This window comes from Cygnus olor, chromosome 2 (assembly GCF_009769625.2).
Source record: "Cygnus olor isolate bCygOlo1 chromosome 2, bCygOlo1.pri.v2, whole genome shotgun sequence".
In the NCBI taxonomy this organism is placed as follows: Eukaryota; Metazoa; Chordata; class Aves; order Anseriformes; family Anatidae; genus Cygnus; species Cygnus olor.
The window spans coordinates 118,466,399-118,485,008 of NC_049170.1; the positions used below are offsets into that span (position 1 = coordinate 118,466,399).

General features: G+C 40.9%; 1 protein-coding gene and 1 long non-coding RNA gene across 5 annotated transcripts in view; one reads left to right on the forward strand and one right to left on the reverse strand.

Moving 5' to 3' along the window:
• The window catches only part of PCMTD1 (protein-L-isoaspartate (D-aspartate) O-methyltransferase domain containing 1), a 41,562-nt gene extending 28,774 nt beyond the window's left edge, over positions 1-12,788 (reverse strand). Inside the window, exon 1 of one of the 4 annotated variants that reach the window (XM_040550410.1) lies at positions 12,534-12,788. The gene's annotated coding sequence lies outside the window, so the exon portion shown is untranslated. Of the gene's footprint in view, positions 1-8,200; positions 8,225-11,987; positions 12,211-12,533 lie in introns of those variants that run through there. The other 3 variants (XM_040550409.1, XM_040550407.1, XM_040550412.1) reach the window with 3 other exon arrangements.
• Positions 12,789-13,072: 284 nt separating this feature from the next.
• On the forward strand, positions 13,073-16,152 carry LOC121066676. Its single transcript, XR_005817913.1, has 2 exons — positions 13,073-13,872; positions 14,472-16,152. It is a non-coding gene; the product is annotated as an uncharacterized LOC121066676 (long non-coding RNA).
• Positions 16,153-18,610: the final 2,458 nt, after the last annotated feature.

Consider the following 18,610-nt stretch of genomic DNA (forward strand, 5'->3'; position numbering starts at 1 on the left):
TTTTCAAGTATGCTGATAAAGAATTTAAAATTCATTACTTCACATAACAAATCAAAAAACCCACATTATTTCCTGAAGACGGCTTTTAATGTGCATTTTACTACCACATCCTGACTCAATTCTCACTACTACTTAAAATAAACAAAAAGCACTGTTTGCAAAGCTGAACCACTGCAAAATTCAGAAGTTTCTTCAAACACCTTTCCCCACCTGTGGCACCACACACGTGCATTCCCACTGCCCACTTAGAGACACAGACACGAGGTCAGTGTTTTCACCAGTCAACCAACAGTGCAGGTTGCAGTACTGGGCTGAAACAGTGCAAGTCAGTTTCTGAAATCTGAAGTTGTAGATCTGTAATAAAAGAGTAGTACTAAAGTAGCTCTACGTCCTCAGATAGGAAGCCCTCATTCATGCTGTCTTATCTGGGGCTATGCTTATGCTCCTCCAATAATTGTCACTATGGTCACCACAGACCCAGCTTCAGTGTTCACATCCTAGAATACCCCCTGGGCCACCAGCTGACCTTTCTTAATTATCTCCTGCAGAAACACCCTGCTGAGAAACAGGAAAGCTGTCCCACTACCCTGTTGTAGTGAGTGATTAATTGCTAAGAAAAACTATCCATCATCTGCACAAAACTTTTTCCTCTCCACCCCTCACCTCAGATGTGTGAGATCTTTGGGATTTACCTAACCACATTTTGAATCTAGTCATTCATGTTACAGAAAGTTTTAAACTGGAAGCAAGCACAGGAACACATTTTCCCAACAGGATTTGATAGTATCCAATTTCACTGAAAGTTTCAGTTTAGCCAGTATTTTTTAGTTTAGCCAGTATTTGCTTTAAAATTTCAATCAGTTGTTGCTTCAGCCCCTCAATCAGGTCTTCCTCACATGGTGAAGCATCCGGTGAATAAGAAAATACTCTAAGTGCTCTGAGAAATCATTTTTCAAAGCAGCAAGATGCTGTAAGCTAGTACTACAGTTACAGAAAACCAAAAGAACTAAAATGCTGTACGTCAGTCCTGTAAGTCTATAAAACTAAAGAGTTATTCAAAATTATTTTCCCAATTTCAGAGAGAACTTATCTGCTAAGAAGTAGTGTCTGAATACCTGATGAAAATTACAAGGACTGATGCCTATGGCATCGTATGATGCAACTGGAATAATAGTACCATACAGTTGCTGGAAACATTACTTCAGTACCAGTGATGGACCAGAGCAGCATGATGTGGTTTTTTCACAACCTGTGGTGATAAGTAGTATGTCAATAAGACATAGTTGTCAGTCTGCTGCTTATCATCAGCAGTCAGACATGGAAATTGGTGATTACACCTCAAGAGGTTGTATGTTTACCTCTGTGAGCGAATGCTAACTCTGGCCTAATTCTGTGTTCTCTATAGTATCCTACCAACTGTAGAAATCAAAGCAATTAGTATCACTTCTCTTCCCCCATCAGCCCAGGAAGTTCAGTGGTGCTCTTTTGCATTACACTGCATAAATTGGCCTCATCTCCGAGAAGCCTAAGATGCTGCAGTGACCTGTCAAATTTCCACAAGAGCGTATCATAAGCAAAAGGATGTCAGCTTAACCCACCATCCCAACATAATACAGAAAATCCCCTACCCTTCCTCTGATAGCAGAGTCCACGAAACAACCCAGGAACAGTCCCGTTATAGTACACTTCTTCTTGAAGGACTCAGTATTCTGACAGCTCTGTGTATTCCCAGATTACAACTAATTTAATTCTGTCAAGCATAAACTGGAAGAGTACTGCTTTGTCATACACTGCCTGGGAGAAAGAGGGAAAAAAAAAGAGAAGCTACTCTGAAGGACCTAACAGACCCACAGGAACAGCAGGTACCAGATAATATCAGCTTGTTCAACAGCAAGACTAAACTATCAGGACTTCATAAGACTGATATAAATCAATGATGCTCAATATATACAGATGTCTGTTAGTTTCTGAGTTTGTATCAAGCACCTGTTTTTTCAGAAGAAAAACTGCTGTCTGTGCACATATTTCACAGGAATTAATGAGTTACAGAACAGCCAGGCAGCAAAACTCATTGCCACGATAAAGAGCTTTATACAACAGTATTTAACAGAGAATACTCCTTGCAAGTAGTTTTATACAAGCTGTAATAGTCAAACATTAAGAATGAGAAGGCCTGTAAAGATGTTGGGGAAAAAAAATTGGAATATCCAGTCCTATTTAATCAGTACGAAAAGAAGTAAGGCATACAAGTGATACAAACATTTCTGCAAAATTTAATGTTATTCTGACCATACCACAACTAGGCAAACACCTTGATGTAAAGGACAAGCCAAATCTTCAACATCTTTAAAAACAATCTATTTCTTTCCATGAAGGAAAATGCTTAATAATTTAGTATGTAGTGGCCAGAAGATAGCAAATCACACAGTAAAATATGATACTCCTTTACCTTCAGTGTCACCTTCACAAAACAGTCACTTATAGAATAAATCACAAAATAAAGTCACTTTTAGAATGAAATGCAAAGCAGGTTTAGTACACAAATTAAAACATTCTCCTAAACTCTTACCATAAATGCAGTTTCTGCAGCTAGTCTTACGCAGATCAAGTCACAGTCCATATAATTTTCAGCAGGATTAATGTGGCTCACGACAAAATATTCACTAGTTCAGCTACTGCTAAAGTTCAAAAGCTTATTGCACATAAACATTTCCATTTATTTAAATAAACTCGCTTTCAGCAGCAACAGAACAACATAGGCCTGTTGCCTTTAGCAAAAGAAAATAGAAATGAGGTCAAGTGTAAAAATAGAAAATGGTTACATTCCTGACACTTGAAACCTCATCTCAGAGCTATGTATTTACAGCACTCTCATAAAAAAATCACCACAGCTGATCAACTATCAAACTCAAAAGTGTACTAAAACATTTGTATTTTCTGCTCTTTAGATATAATTCTAAAAGGATCACAATTACATGCAGTAACAATGCTATGAACAACTCATTACTATACTATCAAAATGTTTATTTTCACAGCCTGGAGTGTCAACTTCTATTATGCATTCCCTTCTTACAAAACACTATATAAAAAGTTTCGTCCTGATCTTGTTTACTTGATTCTTAAAATGGTCTAGTGCAATACAACACACCTCCAGTATACATACAACATACACGTTGCATACAACAGTATGTTTTAAGAAGTCATTACTTAGGCCTGTAATCTTCCAGACAGGCGGATGAGCAAGGCCTGCCTACTCGCTTCCTGCCTTTCTCAGAACCCCAATACAAGTTTTCACTGACACAGACTTCCAGAAGCATCACAATGGATCCACCCATTGTTTCAAATGCAACTGATTACATGCATACTGGTTCACACGTATACTAACAATTACTCAAAGGCACAACCTCATCCACAGACCCGTATTTCTTAAGATATCCAATGCCTAGTTTAATATAAAGCAGAGATCAACTACTCCTTCATGGTCCTTACCAAAGCAATGGTTTACCGTAACTCTGAAGACCAACAAATCAAGTATGAACTAAATGTATACTTAAAATCTACCAAAGGTCTATATGGAAATGCAAAAGCCACCCATGACGACAGTCATCTCACTAGACTTTTGCAACCCTCCTGCGTGAGGGGCTCTATTCTGTGCACACAGAGGTCTGCACAGCAGCAAGTGGGGGCCCTCATGGCAGCAGGTCACTTGGGCCCACATGTCCATGGTGCCAGCAAAGGAGGATGTGAGCTTTAGCAGGGGTACCCATGGACACATGGAGTGGCCTAGGAACCAGTAGCTGGGGGAAACAACTGGAGGAGACAGCTTTTGGAGGGTAAGGGGGAGGCCCAAGTCCACTGCTGGAGAGGCTGAGGCATCAGGGGGCTGCTGACACACTGAGTGTGCACGCAGAAGGCGACAGGGATGAGTGGACCCAAGGAAGTCAGGGGTAGAAGAGTGAAACTTTTACTGCAAGTACTTGAAAGCCTCTCATTTTCAACTGGCAATTCAAATGTTAGTCTTACATTCAAATGTGTTCTACTCAAGTCTACTCCTTCTCCTGGAAGTCACCCAGGTGTCACTAGCACTCAAACCAAGCCCAGTTCCATGTCTTGATGACAGGTGCCTTGCCCTCCTTAAAGCCCCAATCCTTAAAGCTACTGAACACAGCAAAACATACACATAAGCAGGCCTAATTGTATTTTATAGCAGTAAGAAATTAGTAGTACTTTCAGATATGAAAAACTAAATCAGGATCAAAGCCTAACCACATAAAACAACCTTTCCTTTGTGACTAAGGAGACAGTTTCAGAAGGACACAGTGTGATGCAAGAACAGACTCTAAATTTACTTTGAGAGCAAAAACCTATGCCCAATAAAGAACTGCAACAACTTTATAGAGAAGGGTGACATTATGCTTATTCATCCAAGTTCCAACAGATTTTAAAGCTACATAAATTTAGAAGAAACTGACTTCTGTTTGCCTTCTCAATCATACCCTAAAAAGAATACATCTCTGATTAGCAAAACCCCATGGTTATTTTTAATGCTTTGTGGGTTTTTTTTTTTTGAGAGCTATAAGAATGTTTTTCACCTGAGTACTTGCCATACTCATCCCTCTTTCCAAGAGCACAGAAATGCTTATACATTGTTGTTGACATTCCTTTACTCTAATCATGGCTTACATTTTGACCATGATTGACAGAGGAATAAGAGGGGAAGCAGGTAAGGGGAATCATTTTATAATTTACAGAAAACACTTTTGTATATCCTCTTATAATTTGCTTTTATCTATATAGCCTAAGATACTGAGAAGCTCTACATCTAAGGTTACAAAATGAGAACAGATTTTTCAAAAAATGTGACATACTGAACTTCACTGAGTTGATAATGACTAAAACCATGAATAAAATTTAAGTAGCTACTTCACTGCTTTGAATTTTTTTTTTATGATTTTTTTTTTTATGTTCTTCACAAACACACCAACCTACCTCTGACCTCTCAACAACCTCAGGCAGGCCTGAAGTCACACACTTTTCCAGAACTTCTCCAAATTATTAATACTTCTCATAGGACTTCTTTAGGAGCCAAACTCAAACTACCTAAGCACATTTTTAACTTGAAAATATTTCTGCATTGTTATTTTTTCTTCATGGAAGAATGAAGTATTACTGAAAAGTTATCATTTACTTACAGTACCAACAGCAGGTACAGTTTGGAAGGGTGTTTGGAGATTTTGGGAATGTGTCACCATTTCAAGATACTCAAAAATATTTCACCAAGAACTGGAAGTTCAGAACCTTTTATCATTCTTTGATGTAACAGCTGTGCACTTCACACTGTTAGGTAGTCATCCCCATAATCCTACCCTATCAATTTTTTTCAGTCAAAAAGCACATGGCCTTCACCTGACAGAAGTGTAGTTTACAGATGTAACACAAGAGGCTGCTACAGTCACATAACCTGCCTTGGTTATATCATGAACAACTCCAATTCATCCAACATATTCCAGAACTTGTAAGTCAAATCCTACACTTGACTTTTCTCTTGAGAACTCAGTTACTCCAGAAGACATCACAGAATCTCAGGAAACTCAGCAGTAACGAGTCTTAGTTATAATTAACTAAAGTAAATAAGCAGAGATTAAAGCCTATGGGATTTATAATGCTGCAAATTGTCAGCTCTGCAGAAGTCATAAAGGAACTCAGCAACAATTCTTCTGTTTCCTTCCAGTTTTTACTGACCTACTGACTGTAATAATACCAAATTTAGAATTTGTAAAAAGAAGAACACAACAACACTTAGGAGAATTGACAGCAGGTGACTACACTGAATGAAAGCAGAACCACATTTCATTCTCAAAAGGGTAAAGGGGAGAGTTTTACAAATAAACAGCAGGTTCACATGCCCCAGCAGAAGAGCCAGCAAACCCCACCTGCTAGAATCCAACATCAACAACAAGAGCAAACAAGAATACTCTGGGTCTCCAGTTTTTTCAGAAAGAAATAAATTATTTTAGTGGCAAACTGATGTCCCGATAGAAATACTGACAGAATTCCTTACTAACTGAACATATTAGTAATGCAAGAATATTAACCTCTTGTTTTCCTGAAATTAAGTACTCATGTGGTGATTTTAAGAGTTCATTCTTTCAGTACTTAATTTCCATACAATTTAGCCATACCTACAAGCAAAAAAATAACTGTGTTGAAAATCATTACCAAGACAGTGGCTCCAACAATTTTTAACTTCTACCATTATACAGTACAGTGGTGGTGACTGAGTTGAGGAGTATTACTTGACTTTTTCTTTGAAAGATTTGTCAATAAAAATACATAGTAATTCCTGAAAATCTGCTGAAAAATTTGCTACAGAAATAACACAAATTCTCAGAATAGTAACAGCTTCTCATTTTCTCCCCACCACAGTCCTAACTCCTCTTTCAATTAGAAAGCAACCACTTATAGGAATGTAGCCTTTCATTTGGGACAGGGACACCACAGGCATACAGATTTCTGTATGTAATTCACTAGCTGATTACTACCATTAACAATTCCAATGACTGTCAGACCTTACTGATGGAAGCCATGTATCGATGAAGTTTTCTCCTCCCGAAAAACCAGCTTTGGAGGTACTTTTAAAACAAAAAAGCATGAATAAAGAATTATGACATCACCTCTGAGATGTTCTCTAAGATTTAGTTCCCTTTCACTCCTGAAGACAGAAACTGATGTCAAATGCTATTTCTTTTACTTGAAGACTAGTACCAATACTTTGCAGTGTCATTCAGACACACATATATTTTGTATCTGCTGTATTACTGCGTACTACCTGACTATATCTTAAGCTGTTATTATGTAAGAATCCTAACTTGATTATACCTCTTATCTCTAAATCTATTGACAGAGGTAGGTAGATATCAACTGAAAAAAATTGCCAATGACAGTCAAATGCCTCCTGATTGAACATTATCTAGTATTACCAAATTGTTGCTACTCATTCTGAAAACAATTTTTGCATTTGCTTGATTTGCCATTAGAAATATGTACCCATCATCAAGGACAATTATAAGCCAATCGTTAAAAAATGTAAGGAAGAAACAATCATGATTGACAGGTTAAATAAGCATTTCTACTTAGCAATTATGCAAATAAAAGCTTTTGTAATAACAAACTGTTGATACTTGACATGTGATTCAGGTGCTTAAACACAGACCTCCAGTATTATTGCAGATGCTCACACTAACTATAGGCTACCCAGGCTATGATAGCAACAATCAGTGTTAAGTAATGCAACGGAAATCGGAAATCGCTTCTGCACACATCCTGTCCTTGCTTCCCTCTGAATATGTGAGAAGAGTTGCTGCTGCCGGGTGATTTAAGACCTGTAGAAAAAACACAAACTGCTCGTGGCTGAGGGAATGGGTCCTTTGAAAGGAAATGGCAGTTGGGTCTGGAAAAGGAACCAGGTAAGTTAAAGTATCATCAGCCAAAAGATCTGTAAGACAAGAAACCAAAAGAAAAGAACCTGGAGGCATTGCAGGTCCTGTGAACAAACTAAATACGGTCACTACGCAGGCTGGTTGTGCACATGCGTATTTATATATATGTAAAAACACAAGCTCCAATAAAGCATGCCTGTTAGGATAGCTTTTGTCTGGGCTGCTTTCTCTAACTGCTAGGCTACTTCTACGTGGATTTACCCTGCCTGTCACTTCTTATTCCCAAATTTCATGAAAATTTAGGCCTTCCCGTATAACAGCACTAGACACCTATTTGAAGTTGCTATAGAGTAAACACCTTTCCATATCTGCAATGTGAAACTATTTTCTTTACAAACTTTCAGGCACTGCATTTCACTATCAAACTATTTGCTCCCTAAACCCAGTTTCTAAACAGCATTTTTAAACAGTAATTCTATTTTTCTTCCTTTACAACCTAGAAACACTGCAAATCAAATTAAGCATTTGTTTTGTGAATCCACAGTGATCAAATACTATCTTGAGAAAATCTACAGTGAAATACAGCATTTTAAATATTGAGGGTTATGATTTCTTAAGTCACGTTAATGACATTCCAGGTATCTTAAATCTCAAACTCCCTGTAATTCATACAACTCAGTATTCTGCATTTGGAACACAATAGATCTTTACATCTTTTCTTCACTAAACACTATACAAAATAAAGAAATTCGGAAACTAGCCTTCATTAAATGCATCTTCTAAGCACCAGGCTCCAAGCCTTGATCTGTCACATGGCAGCCTTCTAACTACAGGAGCAGTTTATTCCTGTTTCATGGTCACCTCCCCAACCCAGAACTCCCCCACAGGAGAAAGCACCAGAATGTGTAGCCCAGAGTTACCATGGTGACTTCCTGATGTCACCTCTGAACTATTTTAGGGCTGTAGGGTTTGGGTGTTTTTTTAAACTGCTCTATGGTTACTTCTAAAACACTGTTTTCCTCCTAACAACGACAGAGGGTTTGTGTATCATTTTAAAGGACTGATAAGATTACTTGAGAAGTCACGTACCTATTGTAGTCACAATTTACAAGTGATGGACACCTCAGTTGCTTTCTAGATAACTTCAAATACCTCTTGCATTCAGAACTAAGCTTCTTTGGATTAACCATCATTTTCAAAGGTATCTTCACTTTCAGTTTACTTTTACTTGTTACCTTAAATTTTTCTAACAAGCTTCTAATCATCTTGCAATTCAGACTCCTGTAGATTTTTAAAAAGAATTCACATGCAGTTGTCAGGATTTCAAGCTTCTTGTGATGAGTTAACAGCACTGCCAACTTTGCAGTAGCAACGCTAACTCTGAAGCAAGAAGTTGGCATGATGTACCAGGAGGACAAAAAGGAGAGAAAACTAACACTACTGTTCTGAACAGCAGCCAGCTAATCCTTCAATCCTGAAAAGATACTCAACATCCTAAACTGCTACAAATTCTGTCCTTTCTTCAAGGTGCAGAAACCCAGCCCAGTTTTCTTAAACAAAACAGCAGCAACTGCTTTAAGGGCTTGCAGTCAGCAGGCCTGAAGCCTCTAATTAACATCCAGAACACACAAATAAGCCCCAGAGGAATTGGAGCACAATAGTTATTTCCAGATGTTTTAATGTAATTATATCCACATTATTTAATATAAATTCCCTAAAACTCCATAAAAGAGGTAAGAAATTAAAAAGTGCAATTGCACTTCTGCAAAGCAAACATTAGAAAAGTTCTCTTTCAGAAAAACCCCACGTTCTAGTTCAAGAAAATGAAGCATACCAATCTACCTGATCTACCTCTGACCCTACCAGAAGGCTCCTAGAGCACCTTTAGCCAAGTCACGTCCCTAATTATTTATTTGCAGAACAAGATAGCACACATTCTTTCCACCTTCAGTTTGAAGAAACTATATTCTAAATAGGAAAAATGAATTAGATAATATTCAGTGATGTTTGCATCCGAAACTGCCAACCACTGTAAATTTCAAAGCACTTTTCTGACACAGAGGTAACTCATGATCAGCTAGAGAATCACTTGCAGTTCAAACAGCACTATTTTACTCTGAAACTCCTAATGATTTGGGAGCACAGTAGGAAACGAAAGGAACAGGTACATGTAAAGATGCTTCTCCTCCAGAACTGACTGTATCCTCAGTTACTTCCTACCATCCACTGAAGACTTGAATAAATATTCCTATACTATTTCAGAATTACTTTTATTGCATTTGTCTTAAAAGTCTTAAAATTAGTTGCATAAATGTTTCTGGAAGGCCACATAGAAAAATTATTTTGCCAATATTAAATTTTTGGAATACCTTTGGAAGAAACTGTTACTACCTACCTCTTGCAGTAGTAACCTGAAAATTGGTCCTTGTTTTACTGTTCTTTCAAGTTTGCCTAGAAAAGTTACAGGCAACATGCTTTTTAGAGACTTCCACCTGCATCAATATCATGCCTAACTTTACCTTCAGAACACACACAAAATCTCAAAGCAAGAGCTCTTCCAAGTTTACAGAAACACAGCCAAGTAACTGCTCTGGTGCAGTCCAGCACAGGCATGGAAAACTACAATACATGTTTGGCAGCTAGGTTCTATTATTAGACTCTTGTAAGGCAGAAGGCTCTTCAGAAGGAGCTGCTACAGCTTGGGCAGTCATCAACAAAAAAAACAGAAGACTATACAGTAAAAATGACCAATCTGGCAGGATTCCAGATTCTTGCCAATCTGGCAAGGACTATAAAAACAGCAAGACTTCATAAATTAATAAATGTAGTGTTTCGGTATTGAAGCTGGCTGTTCAATTACCTGGAGCAAGTCACAACACAAACAAAAAGGCTGAGGTTGGATGAAGAAAATCCGCAGAGAAAGCCAATTAGGAAAGGCAGAAAATTTTTTACAAGGCCTTTGATGGGAAGATTATGCAGGGAAGGCACCTTATCCTACACAGACCCAGAGATAGCATTTGGCTGTCCTGAGTGCAAGTTCAACATTATGTAATCTTCCCCAGTTCTGCAGTTTTATGACGTTCTCCTCACTGCAGACCTCCCGACAACATCCAATTGTTTTTCCTTGCATTTCTGAGGGACACTGACTGTTGTCAAGCACATCTGGCTACATGTCCATCTCCAAAGCTCTCATTGTGGTTTTCTGACCTCCACGATGCACCTTACATTCCTATCATTACCTTTATTCACCCAAAAGCAGTTAAGATGATGACAGATCTTTCACACATTTGTCCACCTACACATCCAAAACATTTTTCAAACTCTTCCAACAAATTGGGCACGAGTTCCACAGAAAACAGTTCAATTTATCCAAACCTGATCCATTCCAGAAATGGTCTACCCTGTACCCACAATAAAGTAAGGGGGGGGGGGGGGGCAAGAAACACAAATTATTATTCCTTCACAAGAATAACACAAAGGCATCCTCACAACACTCTTTTGTTATTTACTAACTTGAAGCATCAGATTTACCAGATTTTTGCATCCTGAAGGCTTTCTTTTTAATACAGAGGGCACAGGAACAAAATGAATTGGTATCTTCATTATATCATTGAAGTGCTGATTATCCTTGTCTGTGTGCCTGAGAGTTTACTGCTCGTTATCAGAAGGAAACTTACTTCTTCGCTGAAGTGTGCAGTTGAGCTGTGCTTAACTTTTACTGGACAGGATACCCAGTAAGAGGGCAGTACCTACTCAGCTACTAGTAAGTACCACAAGGACACAAGCATTCTCAGCACACTGCAGGAGCTGCATACCTTCTCTTACATAGACCCCAAAACTGTTTTCCTCCTTCTGTCCAAGGAGGAGGGATCTCCTCCTCCACCCCAGGAGCTCACTTTCACCACAGCAGTTTTGTTTTGTTTTTTTTCTGTTTTATTTTCTCCCTTCTGCTGTCAAAGTCAGCGCTGCACAAACCAGGCCCCAGCTGCTGCCTGCGTATCCCGCACACGCCAAGATTCCTCCCCTGGCTCCGCAACGAGCCAACAAGGGGACAGCACGACGAGACGGGGCACAGCTGGGTGACGATGCCGAAGGGCACCCACCACAGCCAGCAGGAGGGAGAGGAGGCAGCCAGGTCCTGCTCCTCCTCCAATGCAGAAGCGCGGTGTAAACAGCGCCTTTATGGCAAAATCCGGCCTGCTCGCAGCACCCTGCCCCTATACCTCGGCTGGGGGGGGGGGGGGGGGGGGGGGGGAACGACAAGGGGCGTCCTCAGCCCGCAGCCGGGGTATTTGGGGTTGGCCAACGAGGCGTTTCCTCCTCCTCGCCGCCGCCACAGCACCTCCTCCGCCGGCCGGGGCTGCATCACCTCCCCTCGGGGCCAAACAAAACGCCGCTGCCTCGCCTCCTCCTGCTTCCTCCGAAACGCCCCGAGAGGCAATCCCACACGGCCCTCGGGCTGTTAGGGCTCGGGGGAGGGGAAGCGGAGTCACCTCCCGTCCTCGCTGCGCTTCCCTGGTTAAAAAAGAGAAAGAAAAACAAACGCACCGGGAGGAGGAGGCGGCAGGGCTCGGACCTCCTGCACGGGACAGGCGCTCCCCTCGCACAGCTGAAGCCCCCCCTTGAGCTCCGCACAGCCGCTCCGGCCCCACGGCAGCACCCCTTTTTTCCCCCTTTTTTTGGGGGGGGGGGGGGGGAACACAAATTATTTATTACGCAGCCGACGGAAGGACGCGGGGGGAGCGAGGAGGCGGCACAGGCTGCCGAGGGCGTACGCAGGCGGTCCCCGTCCCGGACCTCCCCCCCCCGCAGGGGCAGGCTGTCCCGACTCTACAAAAACAACACCCCCCCTTCCCCAAAAATCCCGATTCCTCCCCCCGAAATCCAACCCTCCAACCCCCCTCCTCCGAAAAAAAAAAAAAAAAAAAAAAAAACACGCGCCTGCGCGCGGGGCCAACGGACAATAGGCAACAACGCTCCCCCAAACGGGGGGGGTTGCCTTGTTCCCCCTCAACCTCCCTGGCTCTCACACGGCGACCCCCCCCCGCCTCGAGCCCCCCGACCCCTACTCGCTCTCCGACCCCCAGCACTTACCCAGCCCGCAGCTGCCCGCGCGAGGGGACGGTCGGAGTCGCTCCGGTCGATCTGCGCGAAGAGCCGCGGGGGCTATCGCCCACTGGGGGGGGGGGGAGGGGGGTGTTTGGGGGTGCCGGGGCAGGCGGAGGACGCCGCGTGCTCCCCGCTAGGGCCGAGGCGCGGGGCCGCCGCCGCTGTTTGTTGGTGTGAGACGGCGCCGCTGGGGGAGGAGGGGCCCCAACAGCTGAGAGGATGTAAACAGAAGGTCACGTGACGCGCCCGGCAGAGGGAGCCGGGCCCCCTCCGCGCCGGCTTGAAAGGGGAAGGGGGGGGGGAGGGCGTTGGATTCGGCCTGTGATTGGTCGCGCTTATCGAGCTCGAGGGCCAATGGGAGGCCTGCGTTCACGGTTGTCGTCATCAGTCGCCGGGGCACGAGGGGATACTTTCCTTCCCTCCGCAACCCGAGCCGGTTGGCGGCGGGCCAGGCCCCGCGGCCGGGGGAGGGACGGGGAACGGGGAACGGGGCCCGGCCGTCGTCGTCGGGGGGCGCTGGGGCCCGGCCGTCGTCGTCGGGGGGCGCTGGGGGTGTCAGAGGGACGGGGGGGGGTGTCGAGGGGGCGGCCCCGGAGAGGGGACCGGCACCAGCAGGAGGGCGAAGGAGGACGCGCAGCTGCGTAGACCCGAAAAACTGGAAAAATTTGCAGTTTAGGAGAGATCCCAGGGCGGGCTGAGGGGAGTTTGGGAAGGGAGGAAGGGCTGTGGAAGGGAGGAGACGGGGCTGAGTGGCAGGGAGGGCAGTCCGAGGGCCCGGGGCTCCAGAAGTGTGGGACGTGTGGCGTGGGGTCTCTCGGGCATCCTCTCATGTTTGGCTTCAGAGGGAGGTGGAGGGATGATGAGGGATCTGGGGAGTCAGAGAGCAGGGAAAGTAGGCTGCTTCTGGTGGGTTCAGGAACCAAAGCAAAAGTTTAGCCGTGGTAGGACTTGCAGCTTGGCTACTCGGTTTTCCTTTGAGGAAAGGAACGAGAAAGATTGGAGATAGCGTCAGAAAATGGGTGATGCTCTGGTGGAACGCTAAGTTCATAGTGACGAACTGTTCAAGCACGGGTTTTTTTTTAGGGGTTTAAGGCCACTGGGATATGAAACCTGAAGGTCCTGAATGGATGTTACGATTAAAACAGGACCTTTGGTACCTCAGTGACATTTACAATGATAATTTAATCTGGAGCAGTTTAAGCATTGACAGTCTTGCAAAATGCAATTGAGAGGTGTGAGGTTTTGAGTTTTAGTCAACGTTTGAGTAGTGGTGGAGCAGGATTTCTAAAAGTCCTGAGAAATGAACTACATAAAAATGTAGCTGGTAAGAGGCCGGGAGTGAGTATTCCGGGGGGGGGGCCTTGGGGGGTGGGGGGGGAGGGGATAGTTAATATCTGCAGCACACAATTAAAGTGGAGGTAATTGGCAACGTAAGGGGGGAGAGTGTCTGACAAGCTAAGACTGAGAAATGATTTTACCTTTTGTTAGTATGAGAGATTCAAATAGTCATTGCTCTGATGCACCCTTGCATGACAGGAATGGAGGAGAAACAGAAAATTTCCATGTTTACATTGAAATATGCTCATCCTCAGATAATAAATACTTTTTGCTGACCCTAAGAAGTGAATGTTTTTTTCCACAAAGAATTTTTGGACAGATTTGTAAGTGTGTGCAATGCCCTGCCTATCAGGTGTGTGATTTCCTGCTTTTCATTCCCTCTCTTACCATCGTATTCCTAGATCTGCTCACATATAACCAACACATCCTCGTTACCTGTCAGACAAAATTCACTTAATCAATATTCACTCAAGATAGAAGTTGTGGCCATATTTTGCTCATTTGATTTTAAGGACATTTTCTGATAGCTTTTTTCCTTAAAGACTATCATGGTATGAACTAACATTATTTTCTTTCCATTTGCAGTACACATGAACATCAGATTAGGAGGCTCATTCTGCCCTCCTCTCTCAAAGCTGAAAAGAAGCTTCAATATTGAGGTCTAACAGAAAATTCTACCCAGTCAATTATGGTTCTACTAATGCCTGTTAACCATCTTCAAACCAGAAGTAAGGTGCATATTTTCTGTTGCAGTATCTTGCGTCTTGATGAAAAGCACTTCTCAAAGCACAGTGAACATCCTTTCACTGTCATAAAACAATGGTTATTTAAACTAATGTGCCCCTTAAACTTCGTTATTCTTCGAAAGTGTTTTTTTTTTGGCTTTGTATTTATTTTCTGTGCAGATTTAAGCATTACTTACTCTTTCAGTATTTTGTCCTGATGTTCTGTTATTTTTGAATGATTGTACAAATAAAGTATGAAGTAGATGACAGGCTCCAATTTGTCTTCATTTTCTGCTGCTGGTGAAGGTTATAAAATTCACATGCCTAGTAGAAATATATGTACTTAAGACTTACATTTTTATAGGTAAATTTGAAATTGGCTACTCATGATCATTAAGGTTAAATATAGAAATGTAGCTGTTACCATACTGAAATGAAAATCAGATATGCACATCAATTTATGATGAAAACTATTCCAAATAAAGATGATGTCATATATATTGAGTAGTTAGGCATATTGAATTTCTTACGTACATACAAAAATGATACTCTTTAGACTAAAACAGCATTTTGGCCTTCCTAAAAATGGCAGTAGCTTAGAATGATGCAAACAGCATTCATTGGATATAGTCCTCTTAAATTAAAAGTAACGATGTATAATTTCAATGTTTATATTTTTGTGCACATCTCAGATTATGAAAACCATTTATATATCATTGCATTTAAATTGGCTTGCCTTGAGTTTCAACTTTATGTTCTGTGGTATTTTTCAAGTATTTTCGTATGCTTTGGGAGATATATATATATATTAAAAAAAAAAAAAAAACTTTATTTTTGTTAAAATGTTGTTTTCAGAGATATTCAGTTACCAAAATGGCCTCTAAAGCTTGACCTTGTAAAATTTTTGACTGTTTTAGCTGACAGCATTCAAAATATTTTTGATGTTCTGCAATGCAGTCTAATAAATTTAAAATATTATAATGTTCTGTCGGATTTCTTAAGTTTCTGTTGGATTTCTTAGGTATTACCCGTACCAAGTAAGAATTTCTTTCTTCCCTATGGAAGGAGAAGGACATAAAAGACCCACATTTAAGCTCTATTTCTATGTCAGTTATTTCACATTATGGTGCATGCATTTGAATGTTGACACAGGTTTTTAGACAATACTGAAAACTTAAAAATTGTCATTTTGAAACTGATCATTTTCTGATGCTGCCATTTTCTGTAGTTAATGAAAACAGATTTTACAGGTAATTTTTCATTCTTTTTTTTTTCCTTTTGCACTGACTTTTCTAGATGTGTAAAAAAAGACATAGTACAAAGGCATAGAAACAAACCCTAAAGTAGGTGTTTTAACTAAGACTAATGTTGTGTGGGTTATCAGCCATTTGTTTTACCTACTGACGAACATCAGAAGTACTGCTCTGAATGCCAGCACTTAACTTCCTCAACCACACTTGTTATAGCTAGTGTCTAGTTATATAGAGTTTTAGTTAGCTAAGAAAAATAATGAAGAAGTAATTGATCATGGCCCTGAAATCCAAAAAAAAAAATTCCTTCTTTATGGGAAGTACTTGTACCTGAGTTTTCAACTGATGCTTTACAAAGGGAATAAAATTAAATCAGGATGTAGTGTTGGGTCTGCATGAGTCTGAAAAACACACGTAAGAAGCACCCCCAGAAAGTAATAAAATAGAGATGAACCAATGTAGAATACAAGTTACAACTAAAATACTATGGGAATGTAATTATCCAAAAATGCATAAAAATAAAGCTAAATTTCTGTTTAAAGCGTAATCCCTGGGTATTCTCTATATATTCAGATAAATTGGCTTGAGTGAGATGATGCAAAGATCTGTGTAAGTAGTATTTGATAATATATCATAATTTTTGTTACAGCTTCTTGTTTGAAAGTTGTTTTTAAAATAATAGAAATGTTAAGATCTTCTATTCCAGCAAGACCAATTGTTAGAGATCCAGTGGAATTAAATAATTGTAGAAGATATAGTATTGCCCACTCTTGCAAATTTAATGCTTTCTATCTAACATTTTTCCTTATTGAGAATCATCATCATCTTTCATTATGCCAGTGAAGCATGAACAAAAAGTTGGCCTCAAAGAGATGGCGGAACCAGAGTTCTCAGAGTTAATGGTAGTTGCTGTCTCTGTCTCCTTTATTGTCATTAGCGGCACAAGACATGGCCAATGTAGCATAGCCATTAGAAATTTAAAATGTTGGAGTTGAAGAACTCTGGGCAAATAGTTCCAGAAATAGCAGCCATATATAAGATAAGAAGAATTCATTATTTTCTGAATTTACGCTTAGTCTAATATGTAGATTAATTTGAAGATCAGAAGCTGCTGCTTTCCTTCTGCTCCACAAAATAAAAATAGTGTCTTCATACTAGAAACTATACCAAAAGCTGATATATTTTTAATTTATGTTTAAATCTTGTAACTTGGGGCAACTCTTTGAAGTATGACATCCTGTTTCTCATTTGTTTTATGTGTACTTTTTTTCTCAAGTTTCCACAATTAGACTTCCTTCCCCCAATCTAATCTCACTTTTCTTTTTTGTTTCATCTTTAATTATCAGGCACTTTAAAATTACAGTTGATTTTTCGGTCTGTTTGGTATGCCTTCTCCTTCTGATATTCTTGCCTTAATATAGCATAGGCATTGAGCTCTTTTTTTTTGTTGTAGTTGTTGTTTTTTCATCATTGCCTTCTTCTATTTTTGGTGACTTTCCTTTCTTGGCAAGCCTTGATTGGCCATTTTATAGGCGTAGAGCACACAGAGCATGTGTTGTATAAGTAGAAGCTACGCTTTTTGGATATTGTCCTCTGTTCCCTACAGTACATACTGCTTCTGGAAAGAGGATACAGTGAACATGTACTTCAAACTGTATCCTATATTGTCAGTGACATAGCCTGTGTCAGGAAGAGGTCTTTGAAATTCAGCAGAGCTGCAGCGTCTTTCTCCTGTCTTGAAGATTTGGTCTTCCCACATTAACATCTTGTCTCAGAGCAAAAAATACTGTACTGTTGAGAATATTTCAAACAATACAGAGGGGAACATAATAACTTCTGGAAAGCAGTTTATTTTACCCCAAATGTTTGGCCTATCTATCTTACTTTTAAAATGTTTTATGTATTTTTTTTTCCTCCCAGAGACTGGAATATACTTTTTGTGTCTCTCATCTATATCCCAGCAGCTATAATGTCACTTCCAAAGATTTATGGTGAGTACTGTTCCAGTTCTCAGGAAGGCTGATGAGGTCCCACAGAGTGCCAAAGCCAAGCTGAGTCGGTTCAGTTGCAGATACAGCACTGACAGTTAAACTGTAATGGAGTAGTCTGACTACATGGTCCTGTGTCACGTCGTAACCTCCAGCTCTAATGCATTAGCAAAACATCGAGCTGGCTCTGTATGCTGTTGTTGTGGTCCTCTGAAACAGGAATGCAGTTACACTGCTTTCAGGTGTGACCTGGCTCTGGAAGTAGTTTAGTCACATTTGTAGGGTGCTGCTTTTACAGATGAAACTTGATAGATCTCACCTGTAAGACTGGTGAGATCTACATGTGCAAGCTGTAGTGTTTCTATATCTTGTGCCTATTTAATTTGCAGTTTGGGTAAACAATCCCAGGATAACAGTCTTAGATAAAAGTGTTTATATGCTGATCATGCTTAAGATCAGAGTAACGTCTCCCAAAGGCTCCAAAGCTAGTTGATTGAAAGAGATATCTTTAAAAGGGGTAAATTTTTTTTGTGTCTCCGAGTAAGCAGGAATAGCAGTGATATTTACACCTAAAAAAAAAAGCAGTGATATTTACACCTAAAGTGATATATATCTGCATAAATCTGGATGGCAGAGCGCAGGAGGTTTTCTCACTTACCACAGAGTCCTGTGTTAAGGTAGTGTTGCCATTCTCAGGTCCCCTGGAGCAGTCATGTTGGCAGTGCTCCTTCCTGGGTGTGGACAAAGGGTGGCACACACCC